The following is a 19,264-nucleotide window of genomic DNA, read 5'->3' on the forward strand; positions in this document are numbered from 1 at the left end:
CAAGATGGCTGATGAACAGCATTTGAAAAGTAAATGTTTACCCATATTGCAGAAATCAGCTGCTGGGTGTTTTGGACCTGTGGGAACAATTAAGAAGGCAGCAGGCGTCTGTAGTAGCAAAACCGATATTGTAGTGCCTTTTCTGTCTGGTTGCTCTGCCAACCAGACTAACAAAAACAGCCTCTGTAACTTAATGTTTATGACTCCTAAAGAAAGAAGATTGTTTTTAATATGTGTTTCTTTTATTATAGTGCTGCATTATTGCATGACAGTTCTCATGCATGATATTATATGAATTTTGAATTTCCCGGTGAATAAAGTTTATCTAATCTAATATATATACTATATATATATATATATATATATATATATATATATATATGTGTGTGTGTAAACTTGTGTTTAAAACCCATATTATTTGCAAAGGTCTTTTATCCTCAAAAATAGAATGATAGAATGTCCGAGTTTAAGGTTGATTTGATAAATTGTGCCGGATTTCTGTATTCACTATGTAATTGTTTTTTATTTTTAAAACCATCTAGTTAATTTATATGTCCATCTGAAATGAGATGATTTTGATTTTCTTAGAGAAGACACTGAAGCAGAAAAAAATGTAATGTAAGAATGCTTAAAATTAACATAATTCATGCAAAATGTTCAAATAGTGACAGAGCAAAAGAAAAATCCTATTGCTCTTCCAGACCCTGTAATATTTTTTTCCCTTTAAATAAAGAAAATGGGCTTGCTAATCTGCATCATAAAATCTAATTCTGGCCCACTGCACTGTAAGCCTATTTAAAGTTTCCCTTTTGGACAGCAGACTCCACATTTGTTGAAGATTAGTTGTTTATATAAAGGTAAATTAAAAAGCAAATGCAATTTGAAAATCACATGGTAACAGCAACAGATTGTAGCTGACACAATACAAAATGTTCGTGATGGCTTATGGGTAGTTTGAACATACACGACACAGCATTCTGCCATTATTCTTGTTGAAACCAAGATCAAATTAAAATGGACGCACCACTGTGAGATTGAGCCATTGTTGAACAACGTGCTGTAATGAGATTTCTTTGGGTAGAGGAAATGAATCCTGCTGAAATTCACAGCAGTACTCTGTAGTACTAGGGTGTTGTACCGTGCTAGCCATTATGAACGTAGTAAGAAGTCAAGTAAAATGACCCCTTTTATTGGCTATCTAAAAAGATTACAATATGCAAACTTTCAAGGCAACTCAGGCCCCTTCTTCAGGCCAATAAAAGGTGTCAGTTTGCTTGACTTCTCACAACAGCAGTACTCTGAGAGCTTGAGGAAAAAATCTTTCTGGTTTGATTAACCAAAAATTGAACTCTTTCGGGAAAACTCCAAGTAATATGTCTAGCCAAGACGAGGCAGTGCTCATCACTTATCTAATATCATCCCCTATGGTGGTAGTAGCATTGTGCTATGGAGGTGCTTCTCAGCAGCAGGGACGGGGAGGCTGGTCAGAATTGAGGGAAGGATGAATGCAGCCAGAAACAGAGTGGATTAAAAAAAACAAAAACCTGCTTCAGAGTGCACACAACCTCAGGCTGGGGTGACGGTTAACCTTTTAGCATGACAGTGAACCAAAGCATACAGTCAAGACTAGGCTGGAGTGGCATTGGCACAAGTATTTGATTGTCCTTGAGAGCCAGACCCAAATCCCATAGAACATCTGTGGAGAGATCTGAAGATGGCAGTTTATAGACACTTCCTATCCAATCTAACAAACAGAGACTGACAGGATCCGCCAGGAAGAATAAGTTAAAATCCAGGTTTGCTACCCAAGAAGACTTTAAGCTGTAATTGCTGCCAAAGAAACTACTACAAAATACTGAATACATATATTAATGAAAGTTTCCAGTTTTTGATTTTTAATAAAATTTCTCAAACCTCTTTAAAGCAGGTTTTCACTTTATCATTATGGGAGACTGTGTGCAAATTGATGAGCAAAATTGGTTAATGTATCAGTTTACAGTTATATCTACAACACAAAATAGTAGACATAAAGTGAATGGGTCCAAATACTTTCTGAATCCATTGCATGTAGGTTTAATTGTTTTGTTTCAAAATAATTTTAAATGGAAGCATCAGTCAAGAATGATAATAGAAGAATGAAAAACATTTCAGTGATTGAAACGACCAACTTACCAGCATTTTATTACTTTAATATACAAAATGAGTTATTTAATGGTAAGAAGTATCAAAAAAACTGTAACTATGTTATCAAAGAATCTATAAATATTTTTCAAGCCTGGTATACTCATAAAGTATTAACACGAACATGAATCTGCATTTTCAGTCTAGCTTGTTATAGTGGTTTTCTATCCTGGGTAGCTATCTGTGTGAACTTTGTGTGTTCTCCCCATGTCTGCCAGGTATTATTCTCGAGATACACCAGTCTTCCTTGCACAGCTCAACGGTGGTGTTAGGTTAATTGGCAGCTCTAAATTGTCCCAGCAATGCATTGCTCCTCATTCACAAGTTGCACTCAGTACTGCTTGGGCAGACTTTAGCCCACTGAATTGCAGTAGACTGGCTTGAAAATTTTAGGTTTTATTTAGAGAAAAGCCAAGCAAAATGACACCTTTTATTGGCTAACTAAAAAGATTACAATATGCAAGCTTTCGAGGCAACTCAGGCCCCTTCTTCAGGCAAGATGAAGGGGCCTGAGTTGCCTCGAAAGCTTGCATATTGTAATCTTTTCAGTTAGCCAATAAAAGGTGTTATTTTGCTTGGCTTTTCTCTACATTCATAATGGCTGACACAGTACAACACCCTAGTACTACAGGTTTTATTTAGAAAGTTCAGGTCGACTAAAACAATATAAGACTGTTAATGTGTTTGATTTATAGCCTGCAATTCATATATACATCAAATGCCTTGAAAACAAACCATATGTTACTGGCATAAGCAAATATTTAATACTACTCAAGTTCAATAAATCTTTGCAGTACAAATTCATGTGCTTAGTTTTAACTATTGATAAAAAAAAGATTATTGTTCAAAGTTACAAGAAATTGAATCAACTATGGTTCTTGATGCGTTCCTCCAGTCAATTAAATTTTTCCATACTGTAAAGTTTGAATGTAGCCAGGATTTCTTATTAGCTAGTCCAGTGTCAGCTCCCTTTCACAAAATGCAAACTATTATCTGATTTGTAATTAGCACTCTCTGGTTTTCTGCAAATCTTATAACTGTTAGGAAGCAAGATTCACATTTTCTTGTAACTTATTTCCATTTAGATTTCAAAGCAAAGTTTTCTTAAGTACGGTGGAACCTCGGTTCACGCCATAATTCGTTCCAAAACTCTGGCCGATTTGTTCGTGAACTGAAGCAATTTCCCCCATAGGATTGTATGTAAATACAATTAATCCGTTCCAGACCATACAAACTGTATGTAAATATATATATATTTTTAAGTTTTTAAACACAAATATAGTTAATTAAACCATAGAATGCACAGCATAACAGTAAACTAAATGTAAAAACATTGAGTAACACTGAGAAAACCTTGAACAACAGAGAAAACTAACATTGCAATAGTTCGCACTATAGCGCTACCAACCGCTGGCTAAAAACACTTTTTTTTAAATGAGTTTTAAGCACAGGGAAAAAAATGAACATTTGAAAAAATCCGTAATTTAATAAACCACCAAGAAAAGTAACATTGCAACAATGCACGCTACGAACCGATCGCTGTAAACAGAAGTGAAAACAAAATCAAGCCCAGTGCATTCTTTAACTGCCTTCTCTACCTCATGAGTCCAGCCCTCTCTCTCTCGCGCTGCCTGTGTGTGTGCGTCTGTCTCTCTCTCGCGCTGCCTCTGTGTGTGTGTGTTTTGCGTGCTCTCTCGCTCTCTCTCTTGCTCGCCGCACAGGAAATGCACAGGGAGAGACTGAACATGTACAAACTGAAAGGGAAACTGGCTTGTTCGTATACCGAGTGTGTGGTCGTGAACCGAGGCAAAAGTTTGGCAAACTTTTTGGTCGTAAACTGATTTGTACGTGTACCGAGACGTTCGTGAACCCAGGTTCCACTGTATAAGAAATTTCTGATACGGTCCTAAGAATTAGTGTCTTTGGTGCAGTGATTTGCCACTAGATGTCGCATTTCAAGCCTGAAGCAACTAAACTCTAAAAACATAAAAATGTCAATGACAGCATACCATAAATAACTAGACTGTTCCAGTGAGGCACAGGAAAGGTGAATTCTGGGTATAAATAAATAAATTATATCCTTTCTGAACTTTACTCTCAACATTGCCTGCATGAACTTGGTTCATTGGGGTCCAAGTATTGATTTTTAAGAAGTACTCCTAAATTTAATAGTACAATAGATAAAATCATACAGGAAAGTACAGAATGACTCTGAGGTAAATTTTGAGAGGTATTTCTTTGCTTTGCTGACAAAATTGGTTTCACTCAGTTCATAAAGTGTCTACAAATATTAGGAATTTAAATGCAATCATTTATAAACACATTTTTTATTAAAGAAAAAACATTTATAAAGCTAAATTTGTGCATTTTCTCCTATTATACAAGTTTTATTTATTTTTGCTGTCATCATACAAAACAAATATGGTAATAATATAAAACACATAGATGAGGTGCTTAGTTGATTATATAGTCTCTTTCATGGCTTCTCACATTTCTTTTTGTCCAGCCAGTCTTTGAGGAGGGGGACGAGTTTGGGGTGAATTTTTACAAAATGAAAGATGCCAGATAGTAGAAAAAAATCTTACCAGGTAGACAGTGGTTCAAATATCTGTGAAGGCAGGCCAGTAGGGCTTTAATCTGGTGTTCCTTTGGGACTTTGTATTTTCCCTGTCAACTCTACCATGTTCTCCTTCTTGCTTGGAAAATTTACTTTTAAGTTGCACTAGTGATGTTCACAAATTTAATACAGAGAATTTAGAGTTGTGGGGCAGGTCTAGAGCCTATCCTGGCAGCGTCAGGCACAATCATTTCAGGGAAAAGAGACCAGTCCATCACAGAGCCCTCTCATGTGCACACCCATTCTCACACTCAGAATGGATCAATTACATATCTTCATTTAATCTTACATGCTCACATGTTAGGATAAAGGAAGACACCATAGTGCCTGTAATGAAACTTATGTACATACGAGGAGAACACACAGATTCCACACATAAAGCAAACTACTACAGGATTCCAGCCCAGACAATCTTGATCGATCTGGAAATTAAACTGTATACATTCAAAATGAAAAGCATCATCTAATGGAACTAGTGTAGCTTCCTCATAACTCAGGTTTAAATCTTGACTAGGAAGGTTACTATGAGGGAATAATAATCAGTGTTATGTATTCTACTGATGTTCACATGCTCAGGTGGTGGACATATGTTTCTTCATGCTGCATCTTCTAATGGATTGTTACATAATTTTTTGATTGTGTTCCTTTCATAGCACTAATTTTATTTATACATTTTACTGTATTAAATTAGATTAGTTTAGATAAACTTCATTAATCTTGTGGAGAAATTCAGTTGCATGCAGCAGCAGCAGAAACATAAAAAATAAGGATGCAGACTCACAGGACAAATAAAACAGCCAATCAATCAATCAGTCAATAAATAAGTGTACATTGTGTAGGTATTTCAAACTGAACTTAAAGAGTATATCTGGAGGAAGAATTGAATTGTCTGATACAGTCTGCTCTGGCCCTTCTTATACAGCACCACTGTGTTGTCAGACCAGTCCAGTTTGTTGTTTATGTGAACCCCTAGATACTTGTAGCTCTGTACCACCTACCTCTGAATGGTGACTGGTCTTATAGACTTCTTGACATGAAGTCCACCACAGGCTCATTTGTCTTGCTGATGTTGAGTTGTAGGTTGTTGTTCCTGCACCACAAGACAAAGTCCTCCACAACCTTCCTGTACTCTGGCTCGTCTCCATTATTAATGCAGCCTATGATGGAGGAGTCATCTAAAAATTTCTGTAGGTGGCAAGTGCTAGTATTGTGCTGCATGTCTATGTGTACAGGGTAAACAGGAAGGGAGACAGGACAGTTGCGTTCAAGTGTTCCTGTATTATACACCACCATTTCTGTCACACAGTCCCTCAACCCTACAAACTGCTCTCTGTTGGTCAGGTAGTCCATGATCAAGGAGATTATGTGGGCATCAAGGTTCAAAACCATGAGCATGTTCCCTAGTCGGTTAAGCAGAATAGTGTTAAAGGAACTGGAAAAATCAAAGACCGTTATCCTGACTGTGGTTCAGGCTTTGTCCTAGTGGGAGTAGGCTCAGTGGAGCATGTAGATCAGAGCATCCTCTACACCTATATGTGTCTGATAGGCAACCTGCAAAGGATCAAGATTTTCTGAAACCAGGGGTCATAGCTGTTTTAGGACCAGTCTCTCAGTGGTTTTCATGATGTATGAAGTAAGAGCAACTGGTCTGAATTTCTTGGGATCACTGGAATGAATATGAATATATCCAAAACTGAATATTTTACTTAAGGTTGGAATCCTGAAAATCCACTTTTTTATGAGTGTCAGCTTCACACCCTGTAAAATAATTTAACTGTTAAAGACTGTTTCAAGCCAGTTGTAAAAATCACAGTGGTAACACTGATATGTTGTTTAGATGAAAACAAAATCAATTTTTGGTATATCAGTACTGCATTGTAGAACATTTAAATTGTACTTAGCATCCCATTATGCACATAAATTTAGGGACATTAAGAAAACAATGGATAACATGGTGATACAGTGACTATCAATTCTGTGTTACAGCTTCAGTGGGGGATCACTCAGAATCCTGACACAATGTCTGTGTGGAGTTATTACATTCTGCTTGTGTCTTTTTGGGTTTAATCCAGGTAATCTGTTTTCTTTCCACATCCCAAAACCATCCCTCTTAGATTGATGGATAAATATCATTTTTAATTGACTTTGATTAAGTGGCTGAATGACTGTGCAGATACAGTCTGCAATATACTTGCCCTATTTCCAGGGTAATTAGACAATTAGAACATTAGAACAGTCTAGATGAGAACAGGCCATTCAGCCCAACAAAGCTCGCCAGTCCTATGCACTTACTGTATTTCTTCCACAAAAACATCAAGTCGAGTTTTGAAAGTCCCTAAAGTCTTACTGTCTACCACACTACTTGGTAGCTTATTCCAAGTGTCTATCATTCTTCGTGTAAAGAAAAACTTCCTAATGTTGGTGCGAAATTTACCCTTAACAAGTTTCCAACTGTGTCCACGTGTTCTTGATGAACTCGTTTTGAAATAACAGTGTCAATCCACTGCACTCATTCCCTTCATAATTTTAAACACGACAGTCATGTCACCTCTTAATCTTCTTTTTGTTAAACTGTATAGGGTCAGCTCTTTTAATCTTTCCTCATCATTCAACCCATGTAGCCCTGGAATCAGCCTAGTCACTCTTCTCTGGACCTTTTCTAGTGTAGCCTGGAGACCAAAACTCCACACAGTGCTCCAGATGAGGCCTCACCAGTGCATTGTAAAGCTTGAACATAACCTCCTTGGACTTGTACTCCACACATTGTGCTATATAACCTAACATTCTGTTTGCCTTCTTAATGGCTTCTGAACACTGTCGGGAAGTCGATAGCTTAGTGTCCACTATGACTCCTAAATCCTTCTCATAAGGTGAGAATCATATAACCAGGAATAATTAGGCTCCCCACAATCCATATCTGAGTCAGTAGATCCACAAAATCTAAATTATACAACATATGCAAAAAAAAAAAATCTTTAGACATGTCAGTTACTCCCATTAATAATACCTGGTAATGTTGCTTCTGAATACTTCTTGTCGTGAATGTGGGATATTAGTATACTTCTTCAAAATGTATTTTCTTAACATAAACAATGTTTTGTATTGGTGCTTAATAGTAATAGTTTCTGTACTCCCTGTTTTATGTTTTCAAGAATGATTTATTTGTATTTTGTACTTTTGTCCTTAAGTAAACGCTGTAGATTTTAAAATTATTTTCGTTTTACTCCAGTATCTTTGTTTTAGAATGAGCATCTCCATTTTGGGGTACTTTTGTCAGGATTTGCTAGTATAATGCTGTTAGGGGGGGGCGGCACAGTGACACAGTAGGTAGCGCTGCTGCCTCACATTTAGGAGACCTGGGTTCGCTTCCCGGGTCCTCCCTGCGCGGAGTTTGTATGTTCTCCCCATGTCTGCGTGGGTTTCCTCCGGGTACTCCAGTTTCCTCCCAAAGTCCAAAGACATGCAGGTTACGTGCATTGGCGATTCTAAATTGTCCCTAGTGTGTGCTTGGTGTGTGGGTGTGTGTGTGTGTGTGTGTGCCCTGCGGTGGGCTGGCGCCCTGCCCGGGGTTTGTTTCCTGCCTTGTGCCTTGTGTTGGCTGGGATTGGCTCCAGCAGACCCCCGTGACCCTGTAATTAGGATATAGCGGGTTGGATAATGGATGGATGGATGCTGTTAGGGATATTCGTAAAAGTTTAGTAAGAGCTTGTTTATTAAAAATTTTTTTCTCAACAATGTATCTGTGTACATTTGATTTCTGATCTTGATTTTTGGTTAGAATTTTAATTTAGACACTTAGTACTTCTGACTTTCTGGTTTGACCCTAGCTCATTTAGAACTCTGTTTTTGTATTTCATCTCCTGCTCCGTCCATTTCCTTTTCAGTTCTTTCTCTGGCTAAAACAGGATAATATACTTCTAGAATGCAATATTATAGAATGCTAACAATTTTTAAACAATTTCAAGGGCAGATATGAAAGGAAACTTTAAACTTGGCTGATGATAAAAATTGCTTAAGCAACAGCATCTCTCTTCCTCCTTTCCTAAATTTTACAATAACATCTGCAAGCACATAATGTTAATAGGGCTTAACAATAGGGTTTAACAATTCTAAGCCAGGCAGCATATTTGGGGTTAAATATTTTAAAATATGCCTTCTTAGCAAGAGGTCCCCAGGGTATGTGGCCTTCCCAAGTCCTAAAGGCAGATCAAAAGTTTCTCGCAAAACTTCTGAGAGCCTACTGAAAATTACCTTACCAAACTTGTTATATCTAGTCAGCAGTAATTTTTCTATTTAAAGCCAAAGTCAGAAATGATTCTCCCATCCATCACATCATGTCCAAAGAAGGGAACCCACTGACTCAAAAATTACTCTGGAACTTGGTTGATAGTAAGTACAGGATAAAGACACAGCTGAGCTGAGTCACAGAAAGAGTTGGGGGCAAAGACTCACAGGCTGGTGTTATAATTAACCACAGAACAATTAAGACCCTTCGGTGGGCTGGCACCCTGCCCGGGGTTTGTTTCCTGCCTTGTGCCCTGTGTTGGCTGGCATAGGCTACAGCAGACCCTCGTGACCCTGTGTTAGGATATAGCGGGTTGGATAATGGATGGATGGACAATTAAGACCAAAAAACACCTGTCCCAACACAAAACATTTAACATTTAATTTAATTTAAATAAGAAATTCAAAACATTCCAAAATACAACATTCAAAATACAAAAAACATAGTCAAAGACTTCAAAATTAAAACAAAATAAAGAAACAAATAAACTGATAATTTAATTACTAAAGAAAACAATACAATTAATTTAAAATGGCAAATATTCATAAAACAAAACATTCTAATAACAAAATCAAAGGTCAGCCCTAGAAGATTCAAAAGAAAAATAGTTAAATACGACAAACTAGATAAAAGGGGTAATGCACAATGGAAGCCAAAGAATAATGCTACGTGAGCAAATGCCACAGCTGATATGATAGCTAAACTATAAAAACCTCAAGGAATGTTTTACTTCAAGCACTAAGAGCTAGATACATAAAGCAAGCATGGAGGGCACAAAGTAGGCCAGGCCCTGAAACTCAAGAAGCAGTTTTTGTGGCCTGTAAACTGAAAATGGGCCAAAGCCTATAAAGCCCAAAAAATTGGAGAGGGGAACCATAAAATCTAGAGTGTTATGTTGGTTTCTTTTGTTTATTTTTCTCCTGGTTTGTAACATCTCTAGCTACAATCTATACAGGTAGGCCATGTGGTGTACTGGTTAAAGCTTTGGACGTCAAACCATGAGGTTGTGGGTTCAAAGCCCACTACTGACATTGTATGACCCTGAGCAAGTCACTTGACCTGCCTGTGCTTCAATTGGAAAACTAAAAGTAATGTAACCAATTGTATCATAAATATTGTAAGTCACCTTGGATAAAGGCGTTGGCCAAATATGTAAATCTATACATTGTTTTGGGGGGTTTCTAGTTCAAGGAATCTGAATATTCTATCTGTTTTCTAACATAGTGCTTTGTTTGAAAGATGATTACTTAATATTTGTTTACCATGATGTGATATTGGATCCCGACTGGGACTACAATTTTGTGTTGTTCATGTATAAGAGATGCCTCTTCACTCTCAGCTTTCAAATCCCGGCTGAAGACTCACTACTTCAGTTAAACATAACTGTGCATACTGCATCTCTGTTTTTAGTCCTTAGCACTAAAGCATGAGTAGTATGATAGTTAAAATTTCTTACTAAAGTTCATCAATTCTGTTTCTCTTCTTGGTACTCAAATTTGGCACTTGGTGCCACTGCCCTGCTGTCAAGTTGTTTGCCTGTCTAAGGAGAAGTTATTTCTGATCGAGAAGCACTGGAATCATTGGGTAGAAGTGTCCTTTGTTCAGATTGGCTGGCCAGCACTGACTCAGCTATGGATTAACCAGTAGGGTAAAGGCAGCTTGATGGCCAAGGTCTCCAGGACTCTGAACAAATCTGAATCATATTATGTGATATCATCTACTCTTGCATTTTGCTCTGTACTTGCAATATTACTATTGTACTATTGTATTGTAATGAAGACTACCATGTTCCGTTCTATGTATTGTTTTGTATTGACCCACTTTTTTTGACACACACTGCATGCCCAGCCTACCTGGAAAGGGGTCTCTCTCTGAATTGCCTTTCCCAAGGTTTGTTCCATTTTTTCACCCTATAAGGGTTATTTTTGGGAGTTTTTTTTTTGTTGTTTTCTTAGAGAGTCAAAGCTGGGGGGCTGTCAAAAGACAGGGCTTTTTAAAGCCCATTGTGGCACTCCCTGTGTGATTTTGGGTCATATAGAAATAAATTGTATAAATTGAGAGAGAGAGACAGCATGAATCCCACCTCATTAATCCCCCCCAAACCCAACATCCACCTACCCTCCCCTCCTTATTTTCTATATATTGCTTTCGATTCCTGTATGTCTAATCATTTTCCTCTGGTGATGAAATCTTGGGCACCCTCTCTGAAACATGTCCAGTTGGCTTTTATGATGGAGCTCTTTTGTAAATTTATTTTTCTATAATTACTTATTTTTCTCAATGTTATTCTGTGCAGTTTTGTATATTATTGAATAAGTACATTTATAGTATGTTTTATCTTATTATGAATTATTACTACGTTGTTATAAAAATAATGTATATTATTTTGGAAAATTTTCACTGCCCTTTATGTCATTGTTAATGGTGCCATTGTTTTTTTGCTCCAATTACCTCATTGGGTTGCACAGTTGCTGGGGCGTATCCTTGAGAGTCGCATCATGTGACATCAAGAGGAAATCTTTGTCCAGTATTAACACTTTTAAACCAAATTTCTAATTGTTTCTGGTTCTGAAGTATGGCTATGATTTAATATCATTTATTTTCTGACTGCAACTTTGATTTATGCTCTGGTTTAGACAAAAGAAAGGATTGATTTCTCTGGTTTGCTATGTTAGCATGTTCTTGGCTTTGTTGCTTTTTTTTGACCCAAAACTAATTGTGTTTATTTTCTGCCTCTAATCCATTGTAGCAGTACACTGACCAAAACTTGAGCAGTCATTTTGTAATATTAGTAGAGACTCGGATAGCCCACTCAGGAGTGTTTCCAAGTTTGTTGGAGATTTGGGCTGATTTTTACAAGTCAGGAAGACCCTCAGGTAGAATCACAGGCAACAAAATAGAAAGCAGTTCATTTTAGGGTGAGATTCATCACACTCAAGAAGCAGGCTTTACAGCCTTTACAACAAGATGGAATTAAAACTTATAAATCCCAAAAAATAGGAAAGGGTGATATGTACAATAAAATTTACAGAATAACCATACATAAAATAATGAAAATAATTAGAAAATTTCAATATATAAAATGAAAATTAAAGGGCAGGAGCATTTACACACAATAGAAAATAATAAAATAAATAATCCAAAGTAAATAAAACAGAGACTGGAGTGGAACTCTGGATAACTGCAGTAACATACAGTAAACTGTGGTAGCAGATTTCCTAAATAGGGCAGTAAGGTAATTAGTAATTAATTAAAGGAACACCTCAGATGTCTAAATGACAAGATTTGATGTAACACACTGGTCAAAATTACTAACACAAACAAGAGACTGGAGAGAAATTTAGACAGCTGTAAAAAGAGACCAGTGTTATGTTGGAGAGACAGAAGTTGATAGAAAGTAAGTAGGGAGTGTTTCATGTCATTGGAGAGCTGGATAAAAAGGAAGACTCCCTCAATTGGTAGACAATTGCTGTAAAGGAAGGTCCAGAGGATCAGTAGAGGATTTCTTTACATCAGTTTATTTAGTATTTTGTGTTATTTCTAGTATCCCTTATTTGTGTGTTTCATTTAAAAATATTACAACTATAAAGACACTAGAATTATTTGGTATTTTTATATACCACAAAAAAAATTCTGTTGACACCCTTTCTGACTATGCACTTTATGGTCTCGCTGCAGAGCATTACAACAATTGAGAACATTTTTGAGTTGAAGAGGCAATACCCAATGCTAAGAAGCTGTTGTTTGAAAAAGAAAGGAAAATTTGTAAAATGTACACTTCAAAAGCATATGCAACATTATTAAAGTTGTTTTTAAGCTCTTATCATGAGGATCAAATGAAAAAGAGCAAACTAAAACACTTCAAAATGGTCTGGTGTTACCAATCTCTAGGAGTGTAGGCTCATTTTCAGTGTCGTCAATATCTAGGTGCAAGCTCTCCCATATATGAGGGTTTTTTTTGTCAAAGATTTAAAGCTAGATTTCTTAGCAAATATAATTTAAGTGTGGGAATAGAAGTATTGGCTCCAGCAGACCCCCGTGACCCTGTAGTTAGGATATAGCGGGTTAGATAATGGATGGATGGATGAATAGATGGAATAGAAGTTAAGATTTCCATTCAGGGCTGGTTCCCACCTTGTCCCAGTGCTGCCACGATAAACTCCAGATCCCTGCATCCTTCCTTGAACTTGAATAAGTATGCCCAGAAGATGGATGTGTGATTAGTCATATGTCTTAATACTTTATTACATACATTATAAAATATGAAATGTCTCCTATCATTTGATATGCTCCTATACAATATAGTATTATTAAGGCAATCAGCATTGGTCATAAAAATTCAAAGTAAAGGGGACAACATGAACATACGGGTTTGCTATTATCTTTGGAATTTATTTATCGTGATAGCATAATCAAGAAGGACAGGAGGATATTATTATTTCACAACTGCAAACCTAATTGTACTTGTTATGGGTTTATTTTGAAGAAGAAACACAATACTGTATGTCCTTTATTGAGCCATGAGATGTGGAGGCATGGTGGAGCAGTGGTTAATTCAACTACCATTGATTCTGTAATGGAAAAAACAGGTTCAGCAAACATATGCTTTAGTAAACGGAATCCAAGGTTAATTCTACACTGAAGAAATCTTGACCCAATACTTGACATACCTGACAAAATCCTTTTTTTGTTCATTTTTGATGATCATCATAATGGTGACATGGCACATAGTATATTTTTTGGGTATGCACAAACTACTAGATAACTTTTAGTGTAATTAACATCACCAGGAGTGTTTTGATCAGAGTTATAATAGTAGTGTAGGTAAGTAAAGCAACTGTTGTTTTAAACATCTCAGGCTTCTTGGTTGATCCAAAACAACATAATTGTGCTGCATGGTTGATACAGCATATGTAATATCCATCCATCAATTTTCCAGCCATCACCATCATTTTTTGAGGATGACACAATTTTTAACACTGCTGTTTTACAGATCTAATGTCTTAGTTCTGAATTCCATGACTGGTTGCTTTTTGTATAGTTTCTACATTCTCCCCACGCCTACATGACTTGCTACAAGTGCTCCGGTTTTCCTCCCATATTCCTCAGAGATGTGCATATTAGGTTAATTGACAACTGTAAATTCAGCATGTGTAAATCCTGAGATAGGCCTCATCAATGTTTGGTTCCCACCTTGCACCCAATGCTGCTGGGATAAATTGTTTTTAGTTCAATTTTCTTCCTACATTGCAAAGACATGCACATTAAGTTAATTGCCAACTCTTTAAGAGTGTGAGGGTGGGTGTGTACTTATGTGGGCTCAGCGAAGTACTAGGTGCATTTTTTGGGTTGGGTTTCTGCCTGATGCTACAGAAATTAAGTCCAGAATAAGAGATCAAAAATTCTTTGAATAATATTGTTTTCAACAATCATTTAAACTTGTATTGTATTTTAAGAGTTTGTTGTAACTGGTAAAACGTTAGGTTGCATCACTTGGTATCTTAATCTATACATATTAATAAAAGGCAAAGCCCTCACTGACTGACTGACTGACTGACTGACTCATCACTAATTCTCGAACTTCCCGTGTAGGTGGAAGGCTGAAATTTGGCAGGCTCATTCCTTACAGCTTACTTACAAAAGTTAGGCAGGTTTCATTTCGAAATTCTACGCGTAATGGTCATAACTGGAACATGTATTTTGTCCATATACTTTAATGGAGGAGGCGGAGTCACGTATCGCGTCATCACGCCTCCTACGTAATCACGTGAACTAAAAACAAGGAAGAGATTTACAGCACGAGTCAAACGCGGGAACGAAGGTAAATGATGTTAATTTTTGAGTGTCTTTTAATACTGTGTAAGCATACATATTAACACATGTGCAATTAAACGTGTGCATTTACGGGGTGATTTCTCAAGGCTTAAAAGCTCGCGTTTTACTAAAAGGGTTAATGCAAACTGTTTTCATTCTGAAGGGCACACACCATGTTAGATTTCAGACGTTAAACGCGCAAAAATGTCGGTACACCAGATAAATAAGCGCAACATATTATCAGTTGTATTGTATGCTTACAATACATATAGAAATGTGTTAATCGTTAACTAATATTATGGGATGGTGTTTTTCGACTCGCGCCTTGATTTAAACGATTGCATTTCTTGGTGGGTTTGCGTTGCTTATTGTCAATATCTTTACACCTCTTTTTAAGACTTAATTTAAAAAGGTTTTCTTTTCTTCTTAATTAAAATTTAAAAGCAATACTTCACCGCTGCGAAGCCCCTCTAGCGCTGACGTCCGAGGTTCGATTACCGTAAGCGAGAGCAGTGAGTGTGTACGCCTGATGAGCCAAGAATAAGGGGGAAAGACGTGTCGCGTACTCTTTGCATTATTTGACAGTAAACTATTTTCTATCATTCTATGATCTGCTTCTCACAACTGAAGGCACCGTGGCTGATGTTACGTCACTTGCTGGCCAACCATAAGCATTATCTGGTAGGTAACCAGCCACTCACTTCACTCCCTTACGGGAATCGAACCTCTGAGGTTTTCTTTTGTTCTTAATTAAAATTTAAAAGCAATACTTCACCGCTGCTAAGCCCCTCTAGCGCTGACGTCCGAGGTTCGATTACCGTAAGCAAGTGCAGTGAGTGTGTACGCCTGATGAGCCAAGAATAAGGGGGAAAGACGTGTCGCGTACTCTTTGCATTATTTGACAGTAAACTATTTTCAAACATTCTATGATGTGTTTCTCACAACTGAAGGCACCGTGGCTGATGTTACCTCACTTGCTGGCCAACCATAAGCGTTACCTGGTAGGTAACCAGCCACTCACTTCACTCCCTTACGGGAATCGAACCTCGGACGTCAGCGCTACAGGCAAAGCCCCTAAAATTGCGCCACGGCATGTGGTTCGTTTATTTGACAACATGTAGATCGGGGTAATTACATTCCGCGCCACGGCGTGTGGTTCGTTTATTTGACAACATGTAGATCGGGGTAATTACATTCACGGCATTCGTAGTCTGATTCACAATCTGATTGTATGGGTGGTTACCTACGAGGTAACGCTTATAGTTGGCCACCAAGTCAGGTCGAAGTGATCACTCGAGTGAAGGCAGCTTCACAAAAAAACAGATCCTTAACAAACTGTTATTAGTATATTTTCCCTCAATTTAAAAAGGTTTTCTTTTCTTCTTAATAAAAATTTAAAAGCGGTACTTCGCCGGTGCGAAGCGCGTGGATTTGACCGATTGACACATACAGACATATTCATGAGTGCAGGTACTTCGGAAAGAAAGCACCGTGTAAACCTAAAGTTTAAATTAAGTTCATAGACCTACAAAAGGTTGCCATTCATTTGAGGCAAGATTGCTTTTCTTCTGTACAACTATACGTTGCATTCTCAAGAGTGTGCTTGCACGGCTTCGGATATAGATATATATATATATATATGTATGTATGTCTATATATAAATATGTAAGCTTATAAGTACTGCCTTACTTCTCTTTAAGAAAGGAAGATGTAATGATACTTGATTTAAACGATTCCATGTCTTCTTGGGTTTGCTTAGCTTATTGTCAATATCTTTACACCTTTTTTTAAGACTTATTGACTGAAACGGGCTTTCACGAAAAAAGTTAGGGCTTTGCTACAGGATACACCTTCCACAAGTTAAGCAAGTAAAAATAAAATATATATTTCTGTTTTATTTAAACCTTTTAAGTTCGTATGCATAGCCCCATTTGGCTGTTTAATTTTTTTTTTCTTTCTTCAGTAATATTTAATCTCCTTAAAGAAAAAGAACATATCCATTTTTCTTTTTTTGTATCTCTTTAGTAATATTTTAGTGTAAAAGGATAACCAGTATTTAAACCTTTTATGTTACTTTATAAATTTATTTTACACAATGTTGAAAAATTAATAAGAAAGCTACATATTTTGGCAGCTGCTGCTTTAATTTTCAATGAAATGAAAAAACCTCTCCAAGAGAAAACGACAATGAAGAAGAAATAGTTTGCACTATCTAAAAATGAGAAACCCTCATTTATAAAAGTTTGCTGTAGATGACTTAACTGAAAATAAATGAATAGTTCCTATGTGCATAATACATATTTATCTATTTTACTTATGCCTTTATTCCAGCAACTTGCAACATCTGAGGTACAATTTGTTACATTACTTTTGTTTTTTGCAGCACAGGCAGGTGAAGTGACTTCCTCAGGGTCACACAGTGGTGTCAGTACCAGGATTTGAACTGACAAGCTCCGGGTTTACTGAAATATTACTGAAGAAAGAAAAAAAACGAAAACGGGCAAATAGGGCTATGCATACAGATGTCCATCCATCCATTATCCAACCCGCTATATCCTAAATACAGGAGCCAATAAGTAGATATGTATATATACAGTATATATATATATATATATATATATATATATATATATATATATATATACAGTATATATATATATATATATATATATATGTGAATGTATGTATGTATATATGTATGTCTATATTTATATCTATATATATATATATATGTAGATATGTAAATTTGTATATGTATATATATATGTATATGTGGATGTGTATATGTATATATACTGTATGTATATGTAGATATGTGTATATGTAGATATGTATATATATGTATATATGTTTCTGTATATGTATAGTAACATAACCTCTTTAACACACTACTTCTCCGCTGCGAAGCGCGGGTATTTTGCTATATATATATATATATATATATATAATATATATACTGTATATATATGACAGTAACACTCATAACAATGACAACACAATTACATATATATATATGTAGATATGTATATATATATGTGTCAATCTATCTATGTATGTATGTCTATATATATATATATATATATATATATATATATATATATATATATATATATATGTGTGTGTGTGTGTGTGTGTGTGTGTGTGTGTGTATGTATATGTGTGTGTTTATGTATGTGTGTATATATATGTTGATATGTGTAAATATATATATGTATATATATGTGGATGTGTATATGTATATATATATATATGTAGATATGTGTATATGTAGATATGTATATATATGTATATGTATATATATGTTGATGTGTGTGTGTGTGTGTGTATATTATATATATAAAAGACAGCAACACTCATAACAATGACAACACAATTACATTGACAATCATGTTACGTTATTTTTAAAATGTTTCCTTTTTTTTTCCATAACCTCTTTAACACACTACTTCTCCGCTGCGAAGCGCGGGTATTTTGCTAGTGTTATATATTTGAAAAAGAGTGACTCTGCTTCCTTGAGATTACATTGATAATGTCTATCTGATTAATCCCAGTGTTATTTTTGGCATTTAAAATCCTGATGGGGTCAACACCAGAATTTTCCCATGTGCAGACTTCTCTAATGTTAACCTAGACTTACTTAACTAATAACATCTGTCCCACTATTGTTTATAACTAGTTAAGAATGTTAGTTCTTAAATCTTTCATCTCACAAAAAAATCATTCAAAAAATGTGATGCTCGTACCTGGTCTGTCTCGTTGGCATTAGATCATTGTAATACCCTCTAACATTATCATCATCTGACAACATACAGCCATAAAGAGTTAAATATAGGTGATGACCTATCAGCCCATTACTAAACTGAAAGATTCAGTTTGGATATGCACACATACAGTGGTATCTTTCAGGGGTGTGTGATGGTGTTTGCTTCCAGTGCTTTATTCCCTGAACTTAGGCATCCATCTCTTGATCTTAGACAGCCCAACCCTTCTTCCTCCTAATCTGACAATGCATTCTGAAAACTTGATAACAACACAAAAGCTCCACTCTTCTTCAAGCTTTTCCATCAAACACATATTTTTTATTATTATTACAAGATTGAGTTAATTTCTAGAGCTGGGTTATTGTGCATTGTAGCTTGTTTCATTCAGTAAAATTTAAATGAGGATGACCATAAGCTGTTGATATATTCCTTGAACTCAAGTAAAGCAATAGTGTACTTAAGAGAGCACTTACAACATTGTAGGACAAAGTAAGCATTTCTCATTCTGCAAGGCTTTAGTGGCACACCATGCCTGCTAAGAAAGCAGATTTAACAGGAACGCAGGCATCAACTTATATTGCAAACTAAGTGACTGAACTCCAATTT

This window comes from Erpetoichthys calabaricus, chromosome 13, assembly GCF_900747795.2.
Source record: "Erpetoichthys calabaricus chromosome 13, fErpCal1.3, whole genome shotgun sequence".
NCBI classification, from domain to species: Eukaryota; Metazoa; Chordata; class Cladistia; order Polypteriformes; family Polypteridae; genus Erpetoichthys; species Erpetoichthys calabaricus.